This window comes from Dendrobates tinctorius, unplaced genomic scaffold, assembly GCF_039654945.1.
Source record: "Dendrobates tinctorius isolate UK_male_01 unplaced genomic scaffold, ASM3965494v1 ptg000126l, whole genome shotgun sequence".
NCBI lineage: Eukaryota > Metazoa > Chordata > Amphibia > Anura > Dendrobatidae > Dendrobates > Dendrobates tinctorius.
Genome location: NW_027361794.1, coordinates 28,114,928 through 28,128,942, shown reverse-complemented (window position 1 = coordinate 28,128,942; position 14,015 = coordinate 28,114,928). Strand labels below are relative to the sequence as shown.

The window sequence follows — 14,015 nt, the reverse complement described above, 5'->3', positions numbered from 1 at the left end:
CCCTAGAGGGTTCAGAGAGTATAAGTTCTCGCTGTTCAGCTCCCATTCCGTTGTGACTACTCTTCTCCTGCTGAGAAAGTCTGCCACCTGGTTTTTGTCGTCCTCTAGGTGCACTGCTGAGATCGAAATGGTGTTCTTTTCTGCCCATCTGAAGATCTGTTCGGCTAGGTGCTGTAGTCCTGGGTGTCTTGGACCGCCTCGGTGACGGAGGAAAGCTACTGTCGTGGTATTGTCTGATAGTACTTTGACATGCCTGTTTCTCACCAGTGACTGGGCCGACGATAATACTTTCCATACCGCATGAAGCTCCCTGAAGATGGAGGACTCCTTGCTGTCCTCTCGACCCCATCGTCACTGGTAGTATCTTCCTTGGACATGTCCGCCCCAACCCTGCTGGCTTGCGTCTGTGGTAATTATGACCTCCGGGAATTGGATCCATGAGACACCGGTGCGTAGATTCTTTGGAACAGTCCACCAGAAAAGGGAATTTCTGACCCGGTGAGACAATCGGATCTTTCTGTCCAACGAGCTTTGTCTTCTGTCCCAGGAAGATAGAACTGCCCGTTGTAGATCTCGAGAGTGGAACTGGCTCCACCTGATGCAGGGAATACAGGATGTCATCAGGCCTAGAATTTTCATGGCCTCCCTGATAGAGACCCGCTGTCCTGCGAACTGGCGAATCCTTTCCTTCATGCTGGTCTGTTTTCCCTCTGGAAGGTAAGACATTCTTTCTTCTGAGTCTAATATTACTCCCAGGAATTTTATTCTTGGCTTGGGCATTAGATCTGATTTTTGCCAGTTTATAATCCAGCCCAAGCTCTGCAGCATGGAAATCAAAGACTGACAGTCGAGCCTGAGCCGGGCCACTGAATCTGCTATGATGAGGAAATCATCTAGGTAAGGGACCACCGTGATATTTCTGATTCTTAGGTAGGCCACTACCTCTGCCATCAGCTTCGTAAAGACCCTTGGGGCTGATGCTAGACCGAAGGGGAGGCAGCGGAACTGATAATGGTAGATCCTGCCCCCTTTCCTCACTGCAAACCTGAGATACTTTTGATGGTCTGGATGGATGGGGACATGGTAATATGCACTCTTTAAATCTAGAGTACACATTACCACCCCCTTCCCTAGGAGGGGAATTGTAGATTTTATTGATTCCATCTTGAATCTTTTGTATCTTAGCCACCTGTTTAGGGGTTTGAGATTTATTATAGTTCTGGATTCTCCTGACGGCTTCTTTATTGAGAAAAGGCTCGAGTAGTGCCCTCTGCCTTCCTCTCGCGCGGGTACTGGGATGACTGCAGCCGTTGTCAGGAGGTCCTGAATGTCCCGCCACATGGGGGAGGCAGAATGGAGGTGGGAGCTGGTTATCAGAAATCGGCCTGGAGAGAGGGAGTCGAACTCTATCCTGTACCCCTGCGAGATCACCTGTAGCACCCAGGGGCTGCTGGAAATTTGCTGCCACTCTCCTAGGAACCCGAGCAATCGCCCCCCTACTCTGGTGGCGTAATTTCCTTCGGGAGTTTGACCCGGAGAAGATGGAGTCCCTATTCCTGCCCCTGCTCTCTCCCCCTTTGGGGTAGCTCCATCTTCCAGTTTTCCCCTTCCCTCTGTAGTCCGTTCTTTGGTTAAAACGGGGCCTACGAAAGGGCTGATATTTTTTACGTTTCTCTTCTGGGAAACCTTTTTTCTCTTCAGAGGTTTTCTCGAAAATATCATCGAGCACAGGCCCGAACACCTTGCCTCCCGAAAATGTGATTGAGCAGAGCTTATTTTTGGATTGTATATCCCCCGACCAGCTTTTTAGCCAGATGGCTCTCCTGGCCGCGTTAGTCAGGGACTGATTCCTGGCCGTAAATCTGACGGTCTCCGCTGAGGCATCAGCTAGAAACCCGGTGGCTAATTTTAACAGGGGAAGGGATTTTAGAATAGCCTCCCTTGGGGTTCTATCTGTAAGGTGCTCCTCTAAGTCATCTATCCACAGGTGCATTGAACGCACTACAGACGCTGCTGCTATATTAGCCCGTATGACCGCGGCCAAACTTTCCCAGGCTCTCTTTAAGAGGCCGTCTGCCTTCCGGTCCATGGGCTCATTCAGATTGGAAGAGTCCTCAAAGGGAATGACTGTCTTTTTAGACACCTTTGCAACTGGGATATCTATTTTTGGGATTTCCTCCCAGACCTTGACCTCCTCTGGGTCGAATGGTAGGCGCAGTTTAAAGTCTCTAGGGACCGTGAGTCTCTTCTCCGCCTCTTCCCATTCCTCCAGGATCATCGCTCGTATATGCGTATTTACTGGGAATACCATTGAGGTTTGCGATCGCAGCCGCCCAAACATCTCGTCCTGTACCGATAGAGTCTCTGGGGGTTCCTCAATCTGCATAGTGTGTCTTACCGCACCCAGCAGTTCGTCCGTATCCCCGGATGAAAAGAGATATCTCTTCCCCTTCTCTGTGGGTTCTCTCATCTCCTCCACTTCTAGTCCTGATTCGGACGGGTCCTCCTCCGACGAGGAGTCCGACTCCCTTGGCCTTTTACCGGATACCTGGGGGATCGGCTGCGGAGTTTGGGGGCATCTCAGGCCTGATACTGAAGCCTGTACCTCTTACCTTATAATGGATCTCATGTTAGCCATGATAGTGGCTTGCTCATCCCCCACTATGCGTTTGGTGCATGCGTCACATAAGGGCTTATGCCATGTGTCCTTTAGTTTTTTGGCACAGATTGGGCACTTTTTCTCCTTTTTCATAGACTCCTTCTTCTCTGCTGGGGTCCCCTAAAATACACAGAATATGTGTCCTGTGGGATCTGCCTACTTAGGGTCCTGCAGTAACCTTTGCTGAGGTACTCACGTGACCCTGGCCATCAGACCCCGTCTCGGTTCTCGCCTGATCCTCCATCTCTGTGCAGGAACAGCTGTGTGGGCCCACCTGCCGCTAGTCAGTGCACCTGAATTGGTGCGCGCGATGTCCGACCTGCTCCGATTCCTCCTGGAGGGGCGTCGCCTGTCGGCTTCCAGCTCCGGGAGCGCGCGGTTCAGTTTGAATCGCCGTGACTGAACCGCCACCCGGAAGTACTGCAGACACCCGGGCCCGTCCCCCGGAAGTGACGCGGCCCCAGGAAGCAATCAGGCCAGCCGGAGAGACCGGAAGTGACGTGGACCCCGCGACCCGGAAGTGGCGCCAGGGCCTGTGACGCCGCCGCCCGGAGCGGCGCGGTCCCCCCCAAGCCAGCCCCCTCACCAGTGGCTCCGATGCCTCGGTGGTCTGCAAAGATGCCCTGCGGCGGTGATATGGTGTCGGGACCGCTTACTAGATGCGGCTCTGTAGAGGCGGCCCGGCAGAGGGACATCAGAGGCGACGCCTGGAGTCGAGAGCCACCTCAGGGGAAGCGACTCCGGCTCCCAGGAGCAGCGCTACGCTGGGTCTGCTGAGGGACCCTCAGGTGGGTGTCAGCCTGCAGAATTCTTGAGCCGGGAAGGGAAAGGCTGGGCCCCCCGAAATCACCATCTGCTCGGAATGGTCGGATTTCTCCCGTCGTTCCTATCCGCAGTGGGACAGGAAAAATACTGAATGATGGCGAGGGGAGGGTCCTTTTGAGCTCTCGTGGTTTCCTGTCCCAATGTGGATAAGAAGGACCTCCTCCATCGTGCTGTCAGGTGGTGACCTGAAAATAGGATTTTTTATTTTCACGCCTGGGCAGTATAAACTTTAGTGAAACACTTGGGGGTTCAAGTTCTCACCACATATCTAGATAAGTTCCTTAGGGGGTCTGGTTTCCAAAATAGGGTCACTTGAGGGGGGTTTCTACTGTTTAACCATATTAGGGGCTCTTCAAATGGAACATGACGCCCGCAGACCATTCCATCAAAGTCTGCATTCCAAAGCGTCACTACTTCCCTTCTGAGCCCCAACGTGTGCCCAAACAGTAGTTTTCTACCACATATGGGGTACCAGCATACTCAGGACAAATTGGACAACTTTTGGGGTCTAATTTCTCCTGTTACGCTCTGGAAAATTAAAAATTGGTGACTAAACAATCATTTTTGTGGGTACAAAATAGGATTTTTTATTTTCACGCCTGGGCAGTATAAACTTTAGTGAAACACTTGGGGGTTCAAAGTTCTCACCACATATCTAGATAAGTTCCTTAGGGGGTCTAGTTTCCAAAATGGGGTCACTTGTGGGGGGTTTCCACTGTTTGGGCAAATTGGACAACAACTTATGGGGTCCAATTTCCCCTGCTACCTTTGGGAGAATAAAAAATTGGGGACTAAACGATCATGTTTGTGGAAAAAATATGATTTTTTATTTTCACGCCCGGGCGTTATAAACTCCTGTGAAGCCCTAGGGGGTTCAAGGTGCTCACCACACATCTAGATAAGTTTCTTAGGGGGTCTAGTTTCCAAAATGGGGTCACTTGTGGGGAGTTTCCACTGTTTGGGCACATTGGGGGCTCGTCAAACGCAACATGGCGTCCAATCTCAATTCCAGCCAGTTTTAGGTTGAAAAAGTCAAATGGCACTGCTTTCCTTCCGAGCCCTGCCATGCGCCCAAACAGTGGTCCTCCCCCACATATAGGGTATCAGCGTACACAGGACAAATTGGACAACAACTTATGGGGTCCAATTTCTCCTGCTACCTTTGGGAGAATAAAAAATTGGGGACTAAACGATCATGTTTGTGGAAAAATATGATGTTTTATTTTCAAACCCGGGCATTATAAACTCCTGTGAAGTCCTAGGGAGTTCAAGGTGCTCACCACACATCTAGATAAGTTCCTTAGGGGGTCTAGTTTCCAAAATGGGGTCACTTGTGGGGGGTTTCCACTGTTTGGGCACATTGGGGGGTCGTCAAATGCAACATGGCGTCCAATCTGAATTCCAGCCAATTTTAGGTTGAAAAAGTCAAATGGCACTGCTTCCCTTCCGAGCCCTGCCGTGGGCCCAAACAGTGGTCCCCCCACATATAGGGTACCAGCATAATCAGGACAAATTGGACAACAACTTTTGTGGTCCAATTTCTCCTGTTACCCTTGGGAAAATTAAAAAACTTGTTGCTAACTAATAATTTTTGTGACTAAAAAGTTAAATGTTAATTTTTTCCTTCCATGTTGCTTTTGCTCCTGTGAAGCGCCTGAAGGGTTAATAATCTTCTTGAATGTAGTTTTGAGTAGCTTGAGGGGTGCAGTTTTTAGAATGGTGTCACTTTTGGGTATTTTCTGCCATATAGACCCCTCAAAGTGACTTCAAATGTGAGGTGGTCTCTAAAAAAAATGGTTTTGTAAATTTTGTTGTAAAAATGAGAAATAGCTGGTCAACTGTTAACCCTTATAAGTTCCTGACAAAAAAAAATTTTAGTTCCAAAATTGTGCTGATGTAAACTAGACACGTGGGAAATGTTATTTATTAACTATTTTGTGTCACGTAACTCTCTGGTTTAAGGGCATAAAAATTTAAAGTATGAAAATCGCAAAATTTTCGCCATATTTCCGTTTTTTTCATAAATAAACGCAAGTTATAGCAAAGAAATTTTACCACTAACATGAAGTAAAATATGTCATGAGAAAACAATGTCAGAATCGCCTAGAATTATTGAAGCGTTCCAGAGTTATTACCTCATAAAGGGACAGTGGTCAGAATTGTAAAAATTGGCCCGGGAGTTAACGTGCAAACCACCCTTGGTAGTGAAGGGGTTAAAGTAGAGGTAACGGTATGCTAACAAGTTGATTTAATGTGTAGTATTAACCCAAAAAGTCCACCAATGCTGCAATGGCACTTCCTTAACAATGTACATAAACCAAGAAGACAGTGTTTAGACTGACTCCTAATGAAGAGAACCATAAATGGATAACAAATAATTTTATTTAGCCTATTAAAATACATAAAATGCTACCTGTATTTATTGCAAACAAACATACCCCAGGGGAATGGCACAATGCAGGAACACAAAAACCTCAAAAGATGTTCATAAAATTCCCTTGAGCATACCATATATAAAGTAGAATAATAAACAGGTCAATTTACATATGGAGAGAGGGCCCAAAAAGTCTTATTATTACTTGCCAACGGCATTAAATTACTAAAGTGCCCTTTTTCCTATAATTGACCATATGTAATAAAGTTATACCGCAATAAATATATTGCAAATCGCATAAGTGCCAATGATTTAAGAGAGGTGTACTTACTAAAGGGAAAAGAGGTGATTGCAGCCCGCAGTGCTGACCCCGCGCTCCAACGCGCGTTTCGCCCGCTTGCTTCTTCTACATACTACACTTAATGTGTAGTATGTATAAAAATGTGTAACAGGTCCCGGGTACAGGGTAGGATAAAACCGCCGACCATGACTCTTTTTAATTTGATGGACAAAGAGATGGAAGATATTGAGCCAGACAGTCGTCCGTCAGTCAGGTCCCCGACACCACGGACACCCCAAAAGGATGGGCGGGCACTAGCGATGGCCTGGTAGGCAAAAGGCCTCGGTCATGGTGTTCCGGACAGTAGAGGGTAACAGAAGGGGAGAGCAGTGGGAGGTACACGCCGTAGAGTAGTCCAGGTGGACCTCGCCAACCTGAAAGAAGTTGTCACGTGGCGTGCGCGCCGGCGGGTAGCAGTAGGCTGCTCGGAGCATGGTGCTCCTGGTTTGGTTCAGCCCCCCCGCGTGTGGCGGGTTTGACCCAACAACCGGTCCGACAACAGACGGTGTACAAGCTTCAGGACAACGTAGGTAGGGAGTACGATTGTCGGGGATGACAATACACAAAGGAAGGGGGAGTGTGGGGAAGGTGACTTGACGGACAGACATGACTGAAGGAAGAAGGGACGGTTTGTGCACTATAGACGGATAATGGCAATGACAGAAGGGAAACAGCTGGGGAAGATAGGAGTGCAATACCTAGATTTGACCACAAGATGGCAGGGGGGAGCGTAGTTCAGGACTTGACAGCAGCTTAGGGCTTTAGAAACCATTTAGTCATGGGGGCGGGGAGATAGGAACCCAGGAGGGAAATTCCCGAGCAAGGGGATAAATAGGACAGGACAGGGTTCCAGGCTAGGCTAGTCCCGGGAGGAGCTCAGGAGGAGAAGACTCAGTACGGAGGACTGACGACGGTGGAGAGCTCGACCAGGGGACTGACAGGAAGAGACAGTCAGGGGGGTGGCCCTGACACAAAGAACCGCAGGACAGATGAGGACGACGACCTCGGACTGGTGAAGCGCTGGCGGTAGATAGGCCTAGGGCAGCCCCAGTGAAAGATCCGCGAGGAACGTCACTACGACAGAAGGAAGGTGAAGGTACCCGGGCCTGAATATGGAGAGCTGTAAAGCAGCTGCGGTGTATAGCTATGGTCGTCCGGAGGACGGCCAATAAACTCGGACCTATTGCAACCAAAATCTGCCTCCGTCTGGTGTCTGTGTCGTCTGGTCGCGGTAAGCAGTGGACCACCCCCCAATCCGGGCCATTACTACAGGACCATGAGACATTCAGCAGCACAGAAGGGAGAGAAGATTCAGCCGATAAGATCTCAGGGATCTAGGAAGCCAACAGCATCATTACCCTCCGCTTTCTCTTACAGGCCCATCATAATACTTTTCTTCAAGTGATTTTCTAACTTGTCAGCACATTCTGCGTACGCTGTCATTTGGCTTTATAGTTACAGATCTGGGCAGGTAACGGTCAGCGTCTCCTAATCCCAGGGGGTAGGTGGATCTTCTAGGTGACAAGTTCTATAGAAAAGGGCTTTCAATGCCCAAAGTCATTTGAACAGTTTTGGGTGGAGGAGAATGTTGTGGCCTAGAGCAGAGTTCCCCAACTCCAGTCCTCAAGGCCCACCAACAGGTCATGTGTTCAGGATTTCCTTAGTATTGCCCAGGTGATAATTGCATCACCTGTACAATACAAGGGAAATCCTGAAAACATGATCTGTTGGTGGGCCTTGAGGACTGGAGTTGGGGAACCCTGGCCTAGAGGCAAAATAGTGATCATGGTAATACGGCCGGACTACACCACCGATAAAGCAGCCACAGCCGGTGACTGAGAGGAATCTGTGACTTCTCTGCATTCAGTGGTTACTACTCACCTGGGTAGTCATATGTGGGAATCTCCTCTTTACACCGCTCATCACCCCTCACATATGTCTCTGTAGTATTAATATGGGTCAGATCTTCACCCTGAAACAAATATTGTGAGTCACAGACAGATGGAGAAGTCCCATCTATGATCAGCTCTAATCCTGCCATCTCCACTGTTCTCATTACACAAGTATAAAACAGATAATACCGGTGGATAAAACAAGACTGAGCACAAGACCTTCACAGCCATCTACACATCATAGGGGAGATCTCCTGACACCTTCTCTCCATCTACCTGATGATCCTGAGGAGCACTGGGATCTTCTTGGATACAGTCCTGTGGTAGAAGAGGACGGGGACATCTCTCTGGTGTTGTCCTCTTACTGGATAGATCTGGAGGAAACACATACAGGGACTGAATTCATTCTCTACATACAGATAATTATAGGCCGTGTGTATTTAGTCCTGTCTATTACCTGGAGATGTGAGGGGCTGGGGAACCTCCATTATGACGTTCTTGTACAGTTCTCTGTGTCCTTCTAAATACTCCCACTCCTCCATGGAGAAATAGACAGCGACATCCTGACACCTTAAAGGAACCTGACACATACAATGATACCGTCATCCCCCGATCCCTTCATAGTGTTACTGTATAATGTCCCAGCATTCCCAGCAGTGTCACCTCTCCAGTCAGCAGCTCAATCATCTTGTAGATGAGTTCTAGGATCTTCTGGTCATTGATGTCCTCATGGATCAGGGGGTGAGGTGGAGGCCCCGTGATTGGGCTCAGGGGTCTTCCACATCCCTCAGACACAGGGTCCTGACAGCGATCACTAGAGGTCTTCTTCACCACTGTGTAATCCTGGTTATGGAGAGACACATTAATAAATCTCACTACAGACATTTCCAGAGTCCTCACCTCTCCAGTTCTGTCCATCCGTTATTCCCATAGATAAGAATGATGTAATGTGACGTCATCAGAATCTCTCACCTCTCCAGTGAGACGGAAGAGGATCTCTAGGGTGAGGTGTAACATCCTCTCCGCCATCTTGTCTCTGTCCATATCCATCCTTGATGGGTAAATCAGGAAAATTCTCTTCTGTAGAAGATCTTCACTGAGAGGATCCGATATTGTAGAGACCTGAATGAGAAGAAGATGAGCCGATGTAACATCATAAGAATCCTGTGTAATAATACAATTACTGGAGATAATAAGGGAAACATATGAGGAGATTTATTATCTTACAGGGTTTAGTTTTCTTCCCTGACATCTACTAATAAAACCTATATATTTAGGCCACAGACAACAAGCAGTTTCCTCCTCGGAGTCGGCAGCTGAACACGTTCCTCATAGACTCATCTTCCATAACGCTAATTCTCATCTCATTACCGACACTGGAATCGGCATTAGCAATACTGCAGGAGAGATTCATTACACGCGACATGAGAAATAACTCCTTCATGATGAGGACGACATCTTCATCTTCTACTGCGGCTCTAGAGACAGATGTGGCCAGAGTCGGTCACTGCCTCCATCCCCACCGGCCGTCTATATGAAGGTTTCCCGTCTTCCCCGCACTGGAATCTTCTCTCACGTTAGATCTCAGCTCTGAGTCACACACAGAAGTTTGAGGCTTTTCTGGAAGAACAGGACAGGAGAGATCTGAGGCCGATGTCTCCATGTACAGGGTTTCCCCTCGGGATAAGAGGCTTTTCTATCCCTTTCCCCCAATTAGAGGGGACACCTGTGGATATCGGGGTCTTTACCGGCTGCAGTCCTGGGGGGATTTACTCGGTAACGTGGACGTTGGACAAACGTCACCATCAATTCCCATCAGAGTGAAGGAACATCGCTCCTCTATTCAGCTCTATGGATCCAGGATGAAATCCACTGCGGCCCCTGCAAGAAAAGAGCGAAGTCTGGTGAGACCCCCCCGAGGCCGGAGATTTCTACAGCTGCTCTGTGTGCACAGGACCTGTGATGAGGTCACAGGAGGGGAGGAGTCAGGGGTCACATGACCAGGGGCCTCAGTGTGTGCAGGACTCTGCTGTGCTGGTTATCACTTCTTATTTTTAGGCTATGTGCACACGGTGCGGATTCTGCTGTGGAATTTTCCGCGCAGATTTTGCTAAATCTGCCGGTAAAATGGCCTGCGTTTTACCTGCAGTTTTAGTGCAGCTTTAGTGCAGATTTCTATAATGGAGCAGGTGGAAAACTGCAATAAAACCGCACAAAAGAAGCGACATGCTGCTTCTTTTAGGCCATGTGCAGATGATGCAGATATCCAGCGGATCCGCAGTGTGATGTACAGTACAATGTAAATCAATTGAAAAAAAAACGCTGTGCAGACGCTGCGGATTTTTCCGCGCGGTTTTCTTGTGGTTCAAAATATGCAGCATGTGACTTCTTTTGTGCGGTTTTCCTGCTGCTCCATTCTCCAAATCATTTGACCTGCGGATTTCTTCAATTCTGGCCGGAAAAATCCGCAGGGCAAAAAAGTACGTGTGCACTTAGCCTTATTCCGCACCAAATCTGCGCGGAAAAACCTGCAGCATGTGCAGAGCGTTTTTTGTTTTACATAGCCTTAAATGGTACTGTACATCACGTGCAGTTCTGCAGGGCCAAATCTGCTGCAGAACTGCACCGAATCTGCACTGTGTGCACAGGGCCTTACATGGACACTCAGGGCCATTGACCGGGTAGACACTGGCCCGGCACCGAGTAACCGCACAGCCCTGAGAGGGTGTTCCAGAACAACTAAGAACTTTTTAAAGATTTCACATAGAAAAGACCGCTCTCTCTGACTGCTCCTTTACTGTATCTTTTGCTGGTTCCTCCTCTCACCAACCCCTTACTGTTGGGGTCCCCCAAGGATCGGTTCTAGGCCCCCCTCCTCTTCTCCTTGTACACTGCCCCTATTGGTCAAACAATCAGTAGATTTGGTTTCCAGTACCATCTCTATGCTGATGACACCCAATTATACGCTTCTTCTTCTGACATCACGCCAGCCTTTCTAGAAAACACCAGCGATTGTCTAAACGCTGCGTCCAATATCATGTCCTCACTATATCTGAAACTGAACCTGTCAAAGACTGAACTCCTTGTGTTTCCTCCCGCTACTAATGTACCTATACCCGACATTGCCATTTCTGTGTGTGGTTCCACTATTACTCCCCAGCAACATGCCCGCTGTCTTGGGGTCATACTTGACTCCGAGCTTTGATTCACCCCCCACATTCGATCACTGGCTCGCTTTTGTCATCTGCACCACAAAAACATTTCTAGAATTCGACCTTTTCTTACCTTTGAGTCTGCAAAAACTCTTCATTCATTCTCGTCTGGACTATTGTAACTCCCTTCTAATCTGTCTCCCTCTTACCAAACACTCCCTCCTCCAATCTGTCTTGAATGCTGCAGCCAGGATCATATTCCTCCCCATTCGTTACACCGATGCCTCTACATTGTTCCAGTCATTACACTGGCTACCCATCCACTCCAGAATCCAGTACAAACTTATTACCCTCACCCACAAAGCCCTCCATGGCTCAGCACCACCCTACATCTCCTCCCTTATTTCAGTATACCACCCTACCCGCACCCTCTGTTCTGCTGATGACCTGAGGTTAGCATCCTCAATAATCAGAACCTCCCACATCCCAGGTCAATATGATTAGTCCCCAATCCCCACAATTTTAAGCGTGCCCTGAAAACGCATTTATTCAGACTGGCCTATCGCCTCAACACATTAAACTAATCTATCCCTATGTGGCACAGCCAAAAGTTTTACCATAACCAGGTTCCCCGCATCATATTCCCACATGCTTTATGCCTCCATCAGCCCTCTGTGTCTGTACTGTTACACACTTAACATTATGGCTGGTCCATACAATCAGAGCAACTGTTACCACCCACCTCTCGTGTCTCCCTCTTTCCTCATAGACTGTAAGCTTGCGAGCAGGGCCCTCGTTCCTCTTGGTATCTGTTATGATCTATGTGATTATTGTTATGCTGTAATGTCTATTGTCTGTACAGGTCCCGTCCGAAATGTAAAGTGCTGCGGAATATGCCGGCGCTAGAGTTGAGCGAAACGAGTCGAAAAAATTCAAAAGTCGCCGACTTTTGGCAAAGTCGGGTTTCATGAAACGAAACCCGACCCTAGGATGAGGTCGGCCACGAGGTCGGTGACTTACGCGCCAAAGTCGCGTTTCAAAAGTTTGTTTTGCGCTCTTTTTCAGCCAATCAGGATCCACGGACACTGTGGGCAACGTGATGACATAGGCACGGGTCACCACCATCTTTCAGAAGGGCATGCAAGTGATTGGCTTGCTTTGGTGGGCGTCACAGGGGGTATAAAAGGGCGTGCACGTCGACCGCCATCTTACTTCTGCCGATCTTAGTATAGGCAGAGGTTGCTGCTGATTCTGTAGGGAGAGCGTTAGGCAGGGAAGAAGACAAAAAAACTGCTTCTGCTGCTAGCGATTTGGCCTGCACAACACACAAGTCACTGTGCAGTGCAAGGGGAGGCTATATTGTGGTGTATCAGTGGTGTTGGTTGTTGGGCTGCCTTCTAAGGCTTCCTGACACGCTGGCATTGCTGTTTACCCACTGCTCCGCAAACTGCTTTTTTAAAAGCAATCCAATCTCCCTTATCCTCTCGTCACTTTGGTCACAGGCAGCTGTGCCATCGAGCGTGTCACATAGCGCTCAGATATCAGTGGGCCTCACACAATCCACAAGTGTCCAGTGTCCAAAAGTGTACGCAGAGATTCAAAATCTCCATTATCCTCTCGTCACTTTGGTCACAGGCAGCTGTGCCATCGAGCTTGTCACATAGCGCTCAGATATCAGTGGGCCGCACACAATCCACAAGTGTCCAGTGTCCAAAAGTGTACGCAGAGATTCAAAATCTCCATTATCCTCTCGTCACTTTGGTCACAGGCAGCTGTGCCATCGAGCGTGTCACATAGCGCTCAGATATCAGTGGGCCGCACACAATCCACAAGTGTCCACTGTCCACAAGTGTACGCAGAGATTCAAAATCTCCATTATCCTCTCGTCACTTTGGTCACAGGCAGCTGTGCCATCGAGCGTGTCACATAGTGCTCAGATATCAGTGGGCCGCACACAATCCACAAGTGTCCACTGTCCACAAGTGTACGCAGAGATTCAAAATCTCCATTATCCTCTCGTCACTTTGGTCACAGGCAGCTGTGCCATCGAGCGTGTCACATAGCGCTCAGATATCAGTGGGCCGCACACAATCCACAAGTGTCCAGTGTCCAAAAGTGTACGCAGAGATTCAAAATCTCCATTATCCTCTCGTCACTTTGGTCACAGGCAGCTGTGCCATCGAGCGTGTCACATAGCGCTCAGATATCAGTGGGCCGCACACAATCCACAAGTGTCCACTGTCCACAAGTGTACGCAGAGATTCAAAATCTCCATTATCCTCTCGTCACTTTGGTCACAGGCAGCTGTGCCATCGAGCGTGTCACATAGCGCTCAGATATCAGTGGGCCGCACACAATCCACAAGTGTCCACTGTCCACAAGTGTACGCAGAGATTCAAAATCTCCATTATCCTCTCGTCACTTTGGTCACAGGCAGCTGTGCCATCGAGCGTGTCACATAGCGCTCAGATATCAGTGGGCCGCACACAATCCACAAGTGTCCACTGTCCACAAGTGTGTGCAGAAATTCTAAAACTCCCCTGTCCTATAGACACCTTGTACCTTGTTTTACATTACTATATAGTTTGTTGGATTTTGTCTACATTTCTAACAAAAATGAGGAAGGCTGGTGGAAGAGGCCGTGGAATTGGGCGGGGGTTAGCAGCTGGTAATGATGGTGTTGGTGGTGGATCTGATGGTAGTGGCAAGAGCAAAATAGGACCAAATGCAGGAGGTGCTGACCCTGCGTCATCGTCTGTCTACATAAGGCCTC

The 14,015-nt window shown here is 48.6% G+C and overlaps 1 long non-coding RNA gene across 1 annotated transcript; it reads right to left on the bottom strand.

The window, feature by feature from the left end:
* Positions 1 to 8,403: 8,403 nt before the first annotated feature.
* On the bottom strand, positions 8,404 to 8,644 carry LOC141047365 (uncharacterized). Its single transcript, XR_012219788.1, has 2 exons — positions 8,548 to 8,644; positions 8,404 to 8,464 (listed from the first exon to the last, which is right to left on the bottom strand). It is a non-coding gene; the product is annotated as an uncharacterized lncRNA (long non-coding RNA).
* Between the last annotated feature and the right edge of the window lie 5,371 nt (positions 8,645 to 14,015).